This window comes from Urocitellus parryii, chromosome 5 (genome assembly GCF_045843805.1).
Source record: "Urocitellus parryii isolate mUroPar1 chromosome 5, mUroPar1.hap1, whole genome shotgun sequence".
In the NCBI taxonomy this organism is placed as follows: domain Eukaryota; kingdom Metazoa; phylum Chordata; class Mammalia; order Rodentia; family Sciuridae; genus Urocitellus; species Urocitellus parryii.
In genome coordinates, this window is record NC_135535.1 from 196,492,692 (window position 1) to 196,510,402 (window position 17,711).

Sequence of the window (17,711 nt, forward strand, 5' to 3'; positions counted from 1 at the left end):
TGGGAGCTAATTTTAACTCTGCCCAGGGAGCTGCAGACGACTTCAGCCAGGCGTTACCATCCTGCTGAAGCAGTGATCAGTTCTCCAACTACCCAGCATCTCACTGCAACATCCTTTCCTGAAGGCCTGTATAACCCAACCCTTTGGTTTTCCTTCAAAGCAGCATTACATTCTGCTGGCTCCCTCATTAACAAGTTGAATAAATCCCTGACACGTGCTCATTCTGTGTTTGTATAAGAGTTATAAACTTTCTGAAAATTGCACTCTGACAAAACTAAAGCATTATTCTTCTCAACCCAAAATACCTGAAGTTGAACATTCATTTATTTATTTATTTATTTATTTATTTATTTATTTATTTATTTATTTATTTTTACGAACAGCTTTGGTCTGTTTTATATGAACAGCTTAGCGAATACTTTTAATTGATGGCATGAAGCAAATTTTTTTTCCCATCTACAAGACCACAAAAATCTGAGTTAGTAAGATCAAAGCAAACCTCAGTAGGATATATTTAGATTTCTTACTTTAGGGGTTCCACCTGTGTTTGCTGTAGATGAAAGTTAACATAAGCCCAGGGAAAAGCAGAGATTCCTTTCATTAAAACATAGGGCAGCCAGTGGAAGGAATGAATTGCTTTCTTCTCTATGATCAATTATTGAAACTCTCTCCACTCAAGGCCCCACTCAGTCTTGTCTTGCTTTGCCATCTCTACAGTCTGGTACAAACAGCCCTGCGCTGCATTGATATTCTACTCTGGAATTCATTCTCTGCAAACTATGAACTACAATTGACTACTAGTTAGGTGGTGATACGTACATCTGAGAAACTTTACATAAAAGTTTTGAAATTAGTAACAGGCATATTAAAAAAAGAAAAACTGAGACTGTAAAAATAAAAAATAAAAAAGGAACGAGAGCTGCCCAGGTTGTAAAAATACCCTGGAGCAGGGGAGGCGTGAGGTAAGGGTGAAAACAGAAGAGTGCTTTAGTGGCATGAACCGGGCAGCAGCAGCAAGGATTTCTTGAACCCTCTAAAAACAGCAGTTGCATCTTATGTTCCAACAAATCCATCTCAGTGACATTCCATCTGCCTGTCAACCAGTTCATATTGCAGGACATCTGGCAGAACAGGTCATACTTAAAACTCTGCCCAAAGGTGGGTTTGGGGGAACATGGAAAATCTTCCCTCCCTCCGCGGCAGGGGACTGCGCATCTCTGCTATGCGGCTGCCCTCACTTGGGTCTTGGTGAAGTCAGAGTGAGGGGGCCGGGAGGGACTACAGGAAACATAACCAATGTCTTCAATTTAGTTTTAAGCAACCCAAGAACTTTTAACTGGGGAGCAGCAGACCTTGGTGGGTCCTTTCTTCTGCGTGTTAGGCAGAGCCAACTGCCTGGCATTCTGCCTGGGTTCAGCCCATCACAGGACACCAGATGCCTTCTGAACTTGCCCTGTGAAGTGGGAGTCTGAGACTGGGTTACGCCCTTTCCTTTCTGAGGATAAAGGCCATGTGCTCTACGAGTGCCACTTTATCCCAGGTGAGGTAAAAACCTGTTCCCACTCTGCCTGTGACCGCGCAAACCTGCTTCTGCTTCGTGCTAGAGACTCAGGGTACAGAACTCCAACACTTCACCCCTGGATTAGCACTGTGAATTCTAAACATTTCTTGTCCTTTTCCTTCATCCTCTACCCCAGTGAATTTTAAATTTTTTTTAAATTTCATCCAAGATGCATTCTATTGATCTCCTCAAACCCTTTTGTCGCAGAGGTTACAAAGGTAGACTGGCACAATGTCTTCCAAGCCAACAAAAATTCCATTAAGGCGTCATGTCTGAGTTCATCCATCTTTGTACTAAAAGCAGAACAGGGTGTTTAAAACTACCACACAGTGTAGCTCAAAAGTACTATCCACTCTAGCCTGGAGCTCGAAATAGCTGAACAGAGACTCGTCAACAATAATGTGAGGGGGCAGATTCCCGCTAGAAATAACTCTTGCTAATGCATTATCCTGGAAGCAAACATGAAACCTCAAAAACACATATTTTAATAGCTTTTCACATTAGCTTCTAAATGCACATCAAAATCAATGATCATTTCTGGGAAAGAAGATAGTTACCAGCTCAACCAGATGGTAAAATGGGCCCCAAAGCAAGGCATTTGAGGGTTTGTAGTTAATTCAAAGTTTAAATTTATAATGATAAGAGCCTTGGTTGGAAAGAAACCATTTTGGAGCCTCTATTTATTACTAAAATCTCTGTCAATAGAATAAGTTTGTTTTTAGCACCTGATGTGGAATTTCATGTGCAAACAATGTTAATTACAAATAGCTCAAGAAATGAAGATATCACCCAGAATAATACCATTCATACAATGCACCTTTTATGTATTTATTTATGTTGCTTCCTAAGGTTTGACTCATAACACAAAAACAAGTATGACAGGAGCTGCATTTTATGAACTCCCATGAACCAAGGAGAAAGTCTCAGAGATACTTAGAAGTGTGTGTTAGAAAACAGACAAAAGACAACAGACATATCAACATTTTTACCTGCACCACAGGACACAGTTTGCATGGGGTCTCTCAGACCTCCTAATGAGTCACTTTAAAAGATGCTTTTACCCAGTAGTTCTTCTGCTTTGCTCTGCCAGTGTTCCTCTGAACCTCCCCAAACACCAGCATTTTACTTCAAATTGGTCCTCCCAAGCATCCTGCTACACTTCCCTCAGCCCCTGCCCATGTCCACCCCACCCAGCCTCCCAGTCCCATTCAGGTTGGGACCCCTGATGCAGCTGGGGACCTCCTCCAGTCCCCACACACTCCCCACTCTTGGGACACTTGACATTTGTCTGTTAATATCTCTTGTTTTCCTCTATATACTGCCAATGTGACGGCCTCCTCTCCTCGCCTGCAAGCTCACTGAAGGCAAACCACTTCTCATGCTGTGTAACACAATACTTAGAGAGATGGAAATGATCACCCATCCTCGTTTTTCGTACTGCTTTAAACCAGGCCAGTGTCTGGAGTGTGTGGCTGGAGCTAAGCTCCCCTGGCATAGCGTAAAGGGCACCTGGGCATGACTCTGAGCCTATAATCCCATCTTTGTTCCTGAAAACACCCAAATGCCAAGGTAGTCACTCCATTTACTTAAAATCTTTAGTCTCTTTAGACTCTTCTGAACAATGTGGTGATGTCAATTTCCGGGCCTGTATGTCTAGTTCAAATCATGGGTTATATTGCAATGGAAAGAACATCAAACTCATTGGGTTTAACCACTTCCCAAAGTTCTGTTTCAGAAATTAAAGATTTAGAATCTCCAGGATATATAAAGAACTCAAAAAACTTAACACCAAACAAACAATCCAATCAATAAATGGGCTAAGGAACTGAACAGACACTTCACAGAAGAAATACAATTTATCAAAAAATATATGAAAAAAATGTTCAACATCTCTAGCAATTAGAGAAATGCAAATTAAAACTACTCTAAGATTTCATCTCACTCCAGTAAGAATGGCAATTATCAAGAATATAACCAACGATAAGTGTTGGCGATGATGTGGCGAAAAAGGCACACTCATACATTGCTGGTAGGACTGAAATTAGTGCAACCACTCTGGAAAGCAGTATGGAGATTTTGCAGAAAAGTTGGAAATGGAACCACCATTTGACCCAGCTATCCCACTTCTTGGGTTTATACCCAAAGGACTTAAAATCAGCATACTATAGTGATGTAGCCACATTAATGTTTATAGCAACTCAATTCACAGTAGTTAAACTATAACAGATGGATGGATAAAGAAAATGTGGTATATATACACAATGGAATATTACACAGCTTTAAAGAAGAATGAAATTATAGCATTTGCAAGTAAATGGATGGATTTGGAGAATCATGCTAAACAAAGTAATCATGCTAAGCAGTCCCCAAAAACCAAACGTTGAATGTTTTCTCTGATAAGCGGATGTTGATCCACAACAGCTGGGGTGGGGTGGGGGTAGGGAAGAATGGAGGAAATTTAGATTAGTAGAGGGGAGTAAGGAGAGGAATGTGGGGGTGGGAAGGACAAGGGAGTGAGGTGGACATTATTACCGAATATACATGTATGATTGCACAACCAGTGTGACTGCATCATGCACAGCCAGAGGAAGAAGAAGTTGTGCTCCATTTGTGTTCAGTGGGTCAGAATCTATTCTGCTGTCATGTACAACTTGCAATCTTGAACTTGCAATCTTCCTGCCTCAGCCTCCAGAGTCTCTGGGGTTATGGTTTGCACCATAACATCCAGCAGGTAATACAATTTTACTTAAAAAGTAAACACAGAAAACTCAAATTCACAGGAAAAAAAAACCTCCAATTTTCATCCATTTTGCTCCATAAAAATCCTGTATTTTGTAAGGGCTCATGTCCTACATGGGATGATGTTGACCTGGTAGACACTTACAAAATACAGAATATGTCCTGAACACTACAAATAATCAGAGGAAAGGACTTCAAAAAACTCTCTCATTTTAATACCCTCTAAAACATAGTTAAGACTCACACTGATAAGGGTTAACAGACTATTAAAACACAATTCTATGCGAGGATCTCTGCCAGTACTACTCCAAGACAAAAGCTCATGTGGTCTCATTCAAATTGTTTTTCCCGACAGACATCCAATGTTCAGAAGTCTCTTTAAAATGATGTGGCTATAAATAGCATAGAAACTACTTCCACGTTTGAAAAGTTACTATAAGTAATGTTTAAAGAGCCAGCTCTTAAATGACAACAGGAACTCATGGTTCCATTAGTTTCTAGTAGAAAAGTGTGCACTCCAATCAAGATTGGTATCCACTCTGTCCTACCTCCGTCCTTGTCACTCATTGCCTTGAACCCTGCCCACACAGAGCACGCTCCCCCTCTCTAGTCCTGGGAAGTTCAGTGTTCTGGGACGTCCATGCTTTATGTTCACATCTTGTCCTCTCCTCGGCAACACTCTTAGCCCACGGAGCTCTAGGTGGTATCTGACTGGCTGTGCTGGCGACTCGTCCTCATCTTACTTGTAGACCCCTGGCTTTCTGCCAGATCCCCAGTCCTTCAGGGGCAGTATGGTGTCACATCTACCTGTCAACTCTCCATACCAGCTGAGTAAAGGGATAGGTGACAGATGCTCGGTGAACATTTCATAGGGCCAGGATCTGAAGGCTATCAAGAGTTAATATTCCCGGGTGGTTCTAATGCAAAAATTAAGTGACTCTAAGAAAGAAAGCAAATCTGCTCTTTGCAGGAATGAAGTTCATTTAATTGACTTTTGTTACAAAGAGGAATTGGGTGGTTATATTTGCATCCTTTATTTCAGCTCAAACTTCTCTCGGAGAGGTGCGTGGGAGAGCCTTTCCTAACTGCTGCCCCTTCCCCACCATAAACACACAAAGACCCTCCTGCTGCATGCTCACGTTGCTCTTTTTATTGTCCCTTTATTCCATCCATCCCAGATGGTAAGTCATATTTATATGGTCAGCTGAATCACTGACATCCCCAGAAGGCAGAGATAATATCTAATTAATACGTAAAACTTAAGTATATATAACTTATTTTGGAGTGCCTGAGCACTCGAACATTTTTCATTCAACAAACAAATGCTGTTTATGCTCAGAATATACACAATGCTCCTAGATTAGCCAAGCTTTTCATCACCGATAACCATTGGATTTCAGGTTTCAGCCTTGAGCTTATAAATGCAGAGATAAATTGTTGAATGTATTCAGCTTGGCATGTCTGCAGCCATCCTGAATTGTACCTGCCATGACTTCCCCAGGGGAAACCTCGTCAGTTTTTCCTGCATACTTTCCCAGCAAACTACAAATAGGCGAAACCATCATCGTGGTGTGTGAAGCTTCAGGACTGAACCCTGTTGCCAGCAGTGCCTGACTCAGATATTAGCTTAAGATAAAGCATATTCTGGCTTGGATGAAGTCACTTTTGTGCTAACTCCCACATCCGCCCCTCTTGCTGACCCAAACTGCAGGGATCCAACTGGTTTTGCTGTCACCTAGGACCAACCTTTTGTCCAGAAGTCCCCCAATAAGTCACCCTCTGTGCAATCCTAGGTCTGTCTCTTTCTCTTTGGTCTTACAACCCTTCAGGCCCAGTCATCATATGCCAGAAGCAGGTTTTTCCAGAACAACTGTAGAATAGGGAATTTGTGCTCTTGCTTCTTTTGCCCTATTCAGAATTCACGGGGCACACCTGGCAGCCATGATGTTTCCCGTCTCCATACCACTAGTCAGTATGTTCAGAGCACGCATGTGTATGTTTTCCCCTTAACTGAGTGACTCATACCTAAAATTCTACATTTAATGAGGCTGTTCTGAAGAGAAGCCCAATTCTAGGGAATTTCCAAGGCCCCAAGAGCCAGGATGGTACCTGTCAGGCAGCTGAAATGCCCTTTCTTTTGTTCTTTTCATGCATGTCTATTTTTTTTTTTCTCTCCACCACCCCACCACCTGTTTAGATAGAAATTTTCTGCTCCATGCCCAACAAAATACTGATTCTCAAATTCGGTGTGTCAGATATTTAGTTAAGGAGCTGGTTGGAAATGCTATAGTTGCAACTAGAAATGCTAAGGCTGGGGATAAAACCAGGAAACTGGATTATTAACCAGCATCTGGTTTACTCTGGGGTAGGTGCTTCCTGGACCACATTTTAGAAATGCTGCTGTAAGGGCTTGACCAGTGTAACTCCTCCACTGGGAGCTTCCAACCCGCACCCATGGCATCTCCTGATACAGCCCATCTACAGGGGTCCTCCACTTTTCACTGAAGGGTCTGCTACTTGCAATATGAATACAGAGAAATTAAGAGTTTTAAAGGCTGTCAGTGGTTCTCAGGTTCATTTTAAATACTCTTTTCTGGTTTTCATGATTGACTGCAGGACTCTAGGGGAAAGGCTAAGGAGAAGAACGTTTGCCTTACAGAAGGACACTTAGAGACAGCCCAGGGCTGGATGTAGCTCAGAGGTAGAGTGCTTTCTAAGCCTGCCCAAGGCCCTAGGTTCAATCCCCAGTACTGAAATAAATTAATAGCTAGATAACCCAGATGCTTCTCCCAAGTCCTGCCTGGGTTTAATGTAGACAAAAAGATTTTAAGATCATGATCTTATCAAGAAATCCTATTTTGCCATTTACTACTCAGTCTATACTACCTCTCTGTACACAAAAACTCTTCTTGGATTAAAAAGAAAGAAAAATCCTCTAGAATCAATTCTTCCACGATACTTTCCAAATTACAACCAAAACTCCACTAATTCAATCTAAATCAGTGGCAGAACAATCTCAGTTGAAATGTTTGATGACATTTTCAAAAATGCAGTTGTTCTACTTTTCGGTAGATGTCATGGTTTTAATACAGCAAGACCACAGGAGACTGCCTCTTCCTGCAGATGCAAACCCAAGCCCACCCTTCAGACCAGAGCTTTCCCACTTGCCCAGTTTCCCTCCTGTACCAGCTTCCCCACTGCCTGCCATAGTTTCCCTCTGCTAATTCTATTTCCTTTTGCTTTTACTAGTCAGCCTATTTTTATTGAATATGATTATTTTCAAAGATAAATGTATATCTCTATCAAAAAAATCAGCATCACTTCCCTGTACATAAAGCATCTGTTGAAATAAATACTAACCAGCATAACTAAATTTGGGCCTCGATCCCATCTCTCTGGGCTGAAAAGCTGTTTAAAGCTGTTCTCTCTTTGTTGTAAAGAACTTCGGGTTCATGAAATTAGGGCTGTAGAAGAGGAGAGAGACTGGAATGCTGCTTCTGGGAAGCACAGGAAACAATCCCCTGCTCCCACACTTATGAAGACTAACTGAAATAAAAAAGCCAAGGGTCTAAACCACAGTGAAAACTAAGCAGCAACAAGAATGGCTTGAGAGTGGCCTTCAGCACAAGCTCTCTCACCTGCTGCCTCTGCCAGGTACAGGTGGCTGGGATACCTTCACTTGAACTCTCTCTTTCCAGATAAACTCACCATCTAGTAACCATTTGAGAATATACATCCTAGGAGGCACTTGGTAAGGCTGGTTGACCAGCGATGCCATCAGAAACATAAACTAATATTCAAGCTCCAAAGAAATATATTGTTTCTGCTCATCCAGCCATTCCTTGATTTACCAAGTACCCATCCGGTCAGGCTGGGGGCCAGGCCCTGGGTATAGAGTACTGAACAAAAACAGAAAAAGAAAAAGAAAAAGCTTTACACTGCCTTCAAGGGGCTTACTTTCTAGTAGGGAACAAATAAAAATGAATAAGAAGATATGTTAAATAATTATAGGTGTTAAGGGGAAAAAGATATTGGGAATAGTTGAAATTTTGTATAAAATAGTCCAGAAAAGCCTCACTGAAAACAGAAAGTTTGGCTAAACAGGTTTTCTTGGTCCTCTAGGCAACCTCCTGGTCCTTGGCATTTTCTAAATGCTCTAGAACCTTTTGGGCAGGAAGATGCAATGGATCTAGGGCATTACCCTGAAAAAATGCTCAAGAGTAACAATATAATGAATAATATATCAAAATAAGGAAGAATAAAATGAACAATATGAATGTAACTCACATATAAAGAGATACTTTGAAGAAATAGACATTTTCCAATGTTAGAAGCCCTATTCTATCCAGAGAAGAAAACTGCACAAATACCAACATAGCCACATCCCAATGGACACAAGTAGCTCAAATCTGTTTTTATGTTTCATCTTCTCTCAGAGCCGGGAATATAAATGTGATGCAGCTAAGGGGATGCATTAAGAATAACCACGTCACCAGAGCCATGTCACAGAATGCACAGCCTGAACACACCTCCTTTAAGTCGGTGGAGTGGTTGCTGCTGATGGGCAAGGATGGAAAGCAAAGCTATGAGCACAATAAGACAGAAGAGTTCCACTCAGAGCCCTGGAATCACAATCTGCTCCCACTAGGTTATCATAAAGACCAGCAGGAGCTTTGGGGATCTCCTTGGCATTTAATTACAGGATCCATCCATCCATCAATTACACAACCTTCATCATCTCATTATCAGATGGGTACATCTTCCAAGGAGACGAGTGGGAATTAGGTTCTACTTCCTTCAGACGCTGACATGCTTTAACATTCAGTTCCTGCCTTTTGTGCCATCCCTGGGAAATTTCACACGTGACCATATTGCTACTGCCACTATCCAGATGCTAGTCTTCCAAATTCTTCCTCCCAGCATAGACCAGTTCCTCTCAAGTGCTAGCCCTCTGCACTCTGGATGTACCATGTGGACTCAACTTCCACGTGTCCCCTTAATATCCTCGTTATCTCTCTCCCCCGCACTGCCCCACCAAAGGGCTCCTGTGTTTCTTGCTGGTTCCACTCCATCCACCCAAGCAGTCCACGGGAAACCTGGAACCTTCACTCTTCCCCTTCAGAAGTCACCAAATCCTGTCAACTGTAATTTGAAGTGCCTCCTGAGTCTTTCCCTTCATCTCTGTCATACCTGCTGCTACCTTACAATTATTCCCACCTGGATTACCAGAACATCTTCCCCAGGGTTCTCCTGGCCTCAGTCTGCATCCTATATGCCTATCTCATCACTTAGTATAATCAATGTTGCTTATTGATCTCTCTCCAAATGGTTCCCGAGTCCTCTGAATATGATATGCTGTGCTATCTCTTTCTATTCTATACCTTTAACATAATATCCTGCATGAAGTCTATGTTCAATTAACATTTAGTAAATGAATGAATAACTCCTGGATTCCAAAGTGTCAGACTTCTCAGGAAAAGGGATGGGTTAACTACCAAATTACTGCTCACCAACCTTGCTCCTGTTCCAGTCAATTCTGTGACTTCACAGAGACTAAAAATTGATTTAAGCATGTGCAGTAATCTCTACCTCCTTCACAGCAACCCTTTCCGATTTTCTTGCTTGTTTCGCTCTCATATAAGATGCCCAGTGTCCTCCTTTCAAGACCCTTTTTAACAAAAATCACTTATCCTTGCTTTTAATTGCTACAATGTTTGCATTTGAGGACTTCCTTTTTAACTACAGAAAACCACCTCTTTAGAAATGATTTAGAAATGAGGCTTTATTAACATGGTACTATGCAAAGGACAGTTGGGTAGGAGGGAGGAGACAGAATTCCAGGGAGAATTCAGCCAGCACTTGAACGTGCCTCTTAGTCAGCCAGCTGTTGCCCAGAAGCCCAAGCTTGTTTTGGTGCATGCTCCCCATCCAAAATCCTCTGTCCCAGGACATTAGTTTACTTACTCTCTGAATATCACGACTCTACTTAAGACATAACAGAAAGAAAATGAAACTGTTGTTTTAGGACTCCACTGCACTAAGATCCTGTGGGCTAGGGGGACACCTAGAGTCCTGATCTGATTGGGATGTAGGAGGAAGGGCTCTGGACAGAGAGAAAGCCCTACCCAGACAGCCGCAGATGATGTTCTGAACCAGTGTGGACAAGGGCCCTGACCTCAACTTTCTGCTCAATTTTTCTGTAAAAATTTCTGTCTAAAATTGCTCTAAAAAATGAAAGTCTTTTAATTTAAAGAAAATTAAAACAAAACGAAGGGAGGAGGTGAGGGGGGCAGGCCCTGGCCAATGAGAAATTTCTTGTACTGGAGACAGCGGGAATATCAGAGCAGTGGTTGCGTCTTCTGCTCTTCCAAGCTGTATCCTCCCTCCAGAGCCTCAGACACTCAGTAATGAGTGAAGTTCAGTCTAAAGCTGCTGGTATGAGTGGGACTTTGGAAAATGGGAAGAGGAATGATGCCCAGCAATGAGAAAGGCTTAAATACTCACAGGGGAAGATCGGGAATTTGGTACTAGCAAGAATTTGGAGTGAGAGGAGATGACAAGAAGGCAAATCTCCAGGCCCTGTCCCACATGGTGGCCATTAACCATGTGCCTGTTAAGCACTGAAAATGGGACTTGTCCAAACCGAGAGGGTTAAACTAGTATGAAAAAAGTCAAATATCTCAATAATGTTATACTAATTATATGTTGAAATGATAATATCTTGGATACAGAGGTTAAATAATATGTATTATAAAAAATTAATAGTACCCTGTCCCTTCTTGCCTTTGTTAATGTAGTTATTAGAATACTTGCAATTACACACATGGCTTTGCATCATATTCCTCTAGAATTCCGGAGAAAGTCATGGAGTCCCTACAGTCTAAGGTCTAGGGAGCTTAAATGACTTTTTTTTTTGGGGGGGGGGGGACATCAAGGAAGAAAGCAAATTAATAAAAACATTAAAAAGAAAAGAAGGTGACCCTCGAAAATTAGGATGTTAGACAGTGACATTGACAGGTTAAATGTGAGAAAAATATGTAAAAATAAATGACCCATTTATTTTAGCAACATTTTGTTAAATTGAAAAATAATTCCGACAAACAGCAAGCACTCTTAAAATAGGATTTAATCTAAGTAAAAATTTAACTTTTCAGGAATACATTTATAACATGAAACAAAGTATATGGTATGACTTCGCAACATAAATAAGTTAGTGGTAACTTAAATTTAAAATAGAAGAGAAAAATGCAAACAAACAAACAAACAAAAAACAACCCTACAGGGGTTGGTGGATGTGTATTCTACTAACTTAATGTGTTGAATAGGGACTGCTCAGATCCATGGCTCATTCACAGTAGAAACAGCAAACACACACAGGGCTGCATTCATTTATAAGATGTATTTATTTCGTACCAAATTTATCCCTTGAGCTATGTTTTAGGAAATTTATGAGCAAAATGTGTGTGTGTGTGTGTGTGTGTGTGTGTGTGTGTGTGTGTGTACACACCCAACTCTGTTATCTGAACTGGATGTAACCAGAAGACAGCCTTTTCTCTGACCAGCTTTTCAAGCGGCTTCAGCTCCTCTTGATTCTATACTACACACCTAGATGGTATTCTGAATTTGGAATCTGCACACTCTGACCTGGGGTAATTTAAACGACATACAGTCTCATCTCTATTTTATAATAAGGACACTGAGCCACAGAGACGAATAACTTGCTTGAGACCACAGAGCTGCTTACTGGCAATGGCAGGACTCGCGCCACATGACGGGACCCGTGGCATCCTGGGTGTGACCCTGATGTTCCCTGATGACCACCCTGGGTTGTCTGAGAACTTGAGTTTATTAAATTTACTCAGGGAGGTTTCAGAGAGGATTAACTAATCTCTATATAATGTGTGTGAAAGCATTTTTTTTAAATCTTTTCTTTTCTTTTTGTTTTTTTGTTTTTTTTTTTTGAACTGGGGGTTGAACCCAGGGCTTTGCAAATGCAAGGCGGACACTTTTGTCACAGAGCTACATCCCAGCCCTAAAAGCTTTTTTTGTAAAAAATGAATCTGTGTATATTCAAGGTGTACAACTTGATATAAGATACACACACAGTAAGATGATTACTACGTGGAACAAATTCCCTCAGATCACATGGTTACCCCGTCCCTGTGAAGCAAGAACAGCTATCACCTGGTCTTTAGGGAAATATGTACAAGATACAATCATTAACTATCATTTTGAACTAAGCACTGGGGGGGCTCAGCTCCTGCCCCGGATCTCTTCTCACCCCAGCCTCACATGCTAGTGCTCTCTCCTGAAAAGTGTAGTTAGTTAGTGAAAGAAACAGTGGTAGCCTTCAGAAAAGCACCCTCCCCCTTTTTTCAGATGTTTGAGGGTCACTGGCTTAAGCCACCATGGCCATGGCTTAAGATGGCATTACCGAGTCTCTGCAACCTAAGACACTCAAAACGAAGCCCATTCCTAGGAAGGAGGTGGTGACCACATGCAGGGTACAGAGAAAAGCTACAAACAATCTCAGAGTCTGCCCCTCCCTTCTATCTCTCCCTACATCCTGCATCTGCATCCTGAACTACTCAGACACACCCTCAGCTCAAGTAACCTGCTTCTCAAATCAACACACCAACCACTCTCTTCCTCCTCTTTTTCCCAGTCAGTCAAGCCCTGGCTCTGCAATGACAGGCCAGGAATACTTTGCACCACGATGCCAACTTTGTGAACCCCAGGAGAGGGGCTGGTTAGTTAATGGAAATCAACCTCAAATTGGGAACTTTTTTGGGTGACAGATAATTTTCTGTTTGGAGGGCTCTCAAATGTTCCTGATTAATTCTTGCTTCTACACACACACACACACACACACACACACACACACACACACGAGAGCTAATGACCTAGCACACTAACTGTACAGTGTTCCAGGCCTCCTACCACTCATGGATGTGGGCTAAGACAACTTTGCAGTAGGAGTTCCTCTTTCTAGAGAAAAAGAAACAGAAGTACAAAACTGGTTTTCATTGTTCTTCCCAGAGCTAGTCCCTCTCCCGGGATTAGGGACCTCAGTGTGTCCCCAAAGGCCATGAACCATCGGTCTTGGGAACACCTGGTTTCCCCTTCAGGCCTAACTGAATCCTAAACAAGTGGTTCCAGGACTTCTGAGGGCACTGACGTATCCTCCAGGGGCCTGGGATGACACTAAGGGGATGATATGCTGGTGGTGACATGCCACGGAGCCAGGACGCTGGAGACACTGTACCTTTGCAGGTAAAACATTTGATGTGGAAATGTCTGGTCTGCACCCGGAGCACTTCGCCCTTGCACGGCTCCCCACATTTATGGCAGTGAATGACGGGCTTCTCTGATGGGTGGTGAGGGTCCTGCGGGTGGGCCACTGGAAGAAAAAGAAAAAAGATCCAGATGATGAAGGGGGCATTCCTACAGTCCTCACAGTGAGCATAACATCCCCACCATTTGGTATCCAATGAGCGACAAGTCGAATCAATAAACATGGCACCCACCCTCTGCTACAACCACTGGGTCCCAAAATAACTGACGCTGGTGGCTTGAACAGTCCATCACGGTGACACGAAGCTCGTTCCTCTGTGGAGCCTGCTGTCCTGCCCCTTCCTCCCCAACTCCTCTAGCACAACGTTAACTGGACCATTAAATGCAAACTCTTGTTTGGGTCAAAATTCTCTATCTTTGCAGTAAGTCTTTTCCTTGACTCAGCACATTTCAGCAGTTCACTGTAGACCGTGAGGTCCCTTGAATGTGGGGACCATTTCTTAGAGTTCATGCTTTTTCTCCCCAGTGATATGTCTCCTTTCTCCCAAAGCTCCTGAGGACATAGCAAAATGCTCAGCCCAGCAAATGTTTTTATTTATGAATTAATTAGTACATAATGGACAGTTCTGCCACAGAGTATTTCCTGATCTTCATTCAGCACCTCATTTAGCCTGTTGGAGGGTTATAGGACCCTCCCATTATGCCCACAGCTCCTGACACACACAACTGTGGGCAATAATGAAAACAGAAAACCCATGCAGATCCCTTCAAACCTCGGTTTCCTTTCCCATAAAATAAAGGGATCAGACCAGATGATCTCTAGGTCTTTTCAGACCCTAAAATCACATGGAGGGGCTTACAGGGATTACTCTCTCCACCTCCAGAGTGTGGTTTTCAGAGAACAGAGGTTGTTGTGACTGCCCTGTCCTGAGAACGGGACGCACAGCCTCTGCTTTGCAGAGGGCCATGGGAGAAGGCAACGAGGGGACACCTTCGGCTTTCAGCAAACCAGGAGGCTTCATTCCACTCAGTTTCTTCAGCCAGTGTGTGCACACGGCCCTTGTTGCTATGAAATTCCTTTTCTGACTGAGGTCATTAGAACCCATGTGATATAAAAACCCGTATCACGTAAGTACCTCCATGAGGGTGATATGGGATAAGAAGAGGGAACCTAAAATTCATCCATCAACACAAGGAACAAAGGTGATTTTTTTTTTTCCTTGACACATGATAAAACTGCTTTGGGCAGGACAGTGGAGGGCAGATCCTGCTGGCACTCAATTTAGAAAGCACCTTAAAGCAAGGAGCTCTCTGTACACTGCAAGGACAATAGTTCACTGTTTCCCTCAGACCTCTGTAATGTTCTCATTTTTGCCTGGAAAAAAGTCTGAACAAGATAGTCCAATAATCCATTACTGGTTAACTTCTGAGGAACAAGGTTCCTCTTGTGAGACTTTGACTAAGAGCAGGTGTCGTTTTGGATCGAACACCTGATCCGCACTCTCTACACTGGATCCTGCGAATGTCCAGCCAAGGTACCAACCTTGCAATCCACCTGCATTTCCTTATCTACCTGCAGGGATCTCTCTTGAAAACCTGTATTTACAACAGAACTCGGTATTTTCTAAAGGAATTAAGGAGGGGCATGCTATAAAAATATCTAAACAACCACTTGACTTTAAAAGTGATGTGTATCAAGGCCAAAAATCTATTCACCTTAATGTGTGCTTCAAGAGCTGATGGAGAACATGTGAGGGTTTTTTGTTTGTTTGTTTTTGTTGTTGTTGTTTTAGGTTAACTCCTGCTTCTCAGGAAAGTAATATTTACTGGTGTCTGCGAATGCAGGCATGGTGCTGGAGCCTACACACAAGTCACTTCATTCCCTCCTCCCCACCCTTCTCTCTCAGCCAGGTGGGCCTTGTTGGTCCCAGAGAAGCTGAGTAAGGGTGAGTGCAAAGACCTTTACCCAGGCTATTTCGACTCTGGTCTCTCAGGCTCCTCCCAGGGTATTTGCACAAATCAGGAAATTGTTATAAGTCAGACCATAATTTATTTAGCCAAGTTCAAGTGCAGTTCTAACAGCAGCGACTAGGGCTTGGCTTATGAAGGGAACACTCACACTGGGTGCTGCAGGCATTCCCCAGCTGGGCCTGGCATCCAGGGGGCAGTTCTCAAGGTAACTATGTGGATCCCCAAATCAGAAGCCCCGGTGCCATGGACTAAAGATGCAGATTTTTGTCTCACCCCAGTTAAAATGGCTAGTATCAGAAAGACAAAAATAATAAATGCTGGTGAGGAGCTGGAGAAAGGGAGTTCTCCTATCAGTTGGTGGGAATGTAATGTACCCATATGGAAAACAGTATAGAGATTCTACAAAAAATCAGAAATAGAACCTCCAAACGATCTACTGGGTATCTGTCCAAAAGAAATGAAATCATTATGTTAAAGAAACATCTGACTCTCGTGCTCATTGCCATACTACGCACAACAGTTAAACAGAATCAACGTAGGATAAAGAAAATGTGGAATATATACATAACGGAAAATTAACATAAAAAGAATGTGATTTTGTCATTTGCAACAACGTAGATGGAATAGGAAGGCATTATGTTAAGTGAAATAAGTCAGATACAAAAAGGAAAGTACCTCATGTTCTCAAATATATGTGAAAGCTAAAAAAGTTGATCTCAAAGAAATAGACACCGGAGTAGTGGTTACCACAGTATGGGGATGGTATGGGTGAGGGAGGGGTGGAGAGAAGATGGTTAAGGATACAGAGGTGCAGCTGGGTATGGAGAATAACTGTTAATGTTCTATAGTACAGTAGAATAACTACGGCTGATTCTAACTAATTGAATATTTCAAAATAGTTAGGAGAGAGTATTTTGAATGTCACCCAACACAAAGAAATGATATATGTCTGAGGTTGTATATAGACCAGTTGCCCTGATTTGATCCTTACCTATTGTATAGGTATTAAGATAGCTCCCTGTGCCCCAAAAATATGTACAATTACTATATGTCAATCCCAGTGGCTCAGGAGGCTGAGGAAGGAGGATTGAGAGTTCAAAACCAGCCTCAGCAAAAGTGAGGTGCTAAGCAACTCAGTGAGACCCTGTTTCTAAATAAAATATAAATAAGACCCTGTTTCTAAATAAAATATAGGGCTGAGGATGTGGCTCAGTGGTTGAGCACCCCTGAGATCAATTCCTGGAAGACCTCCCTCCCCCACAAAAAATACAGTTAAAAAATGCAGATTTTCCCCGATCTTCTTTTCTAGTAAACTACTCAGGAGGTTCTTACACATACTGCAGTTTAAGAACTTCAGAATTCTTCCATTTTCAGTAGGTCAGCTAGAGAAGAGTGAGAACAACAAAGAGTAGTAGTTCTCCAGACCATCCTTTTCAGATGGATATGAGAATACATAGAGTGAATTCCTTAACCACAAGGAGGATGCATTTTGGGATAAGAAACACTGGTTTCTCCGAACACTGAAGCGCCTACCCTGAGCAAGCCAGCCATGCTGAGTAATGATGAGCCAAGGAAAGTATCATTTCACTTCTTGGCTTTTCTCTATGTCTGAATAAAAAGGAGTCAGTGCAAATGCTGGCACCAGCTGCAAAGGTCAGAATGGGGATCAGCATCTGCATTTTGCAAGTGTTTCCCTTTGGAAATATATATTACACCGCAAAACCCTCCCTGCCCCCAAATGACTTTCACCTTCACCCAGAGAGGGCCAGACTGCTCAGTGTTCACTCGCCTGTCCTTCACCCAGCTGCCCAGGCGGGGCACACAGCAGAACCCTCATTTGCAAAGAAATGAGATTTTCTTATTAGGGAATGACAGAATCCAAAAGACCAAAAAGAACCAGTGTATATTTTATCCCAACTCAAATCAGTGGAGACAAAAGAATCTCTTTTCCTTTTTAAGGATGAACAAAGAAGTTCACTTTATATAACTGTCTTTGAAAATTTGGTAATTACCAAACCTGTGTGTTTGTGGATTTAATTCTATGATTTTGAAATATGCCGAGTTGGCTGCAACACAAACGTGACATTAATGCTGTATTCCTCTCATCTGCAACTGGCTCCATTGCTAATCTTTCTTTGATGGCTCC

The 17,711-nt window shown here is 42.3% G+C and overlaps 1 protein-coding gene across 6 annotated transcripts in view; it reads right to left on the reverse strand.

Annotated features, from left to right (window-relative positions):
• Positions 1-13,700, reverse strand: part of Ablim1 (actin binding LIM protein 1) — a 137,279-nt gene extending 123,579 nt beyond the window's left edge. For all 6 annotated transcript variants that reach the window (XM_026389160.2, XM_026389155.2, XM_026389154.2 and 3 more), the window contains exon 1: positions 13,566-13,700. The gene's annotated coding sequence lies outside the window, so the exon portion shown is untranslated. The remainder of the gene's footprint in view (positions 1-13,565) is intronic.
• Positions 13,701-17,711: the final 4,011 nt, after the last annotated feature.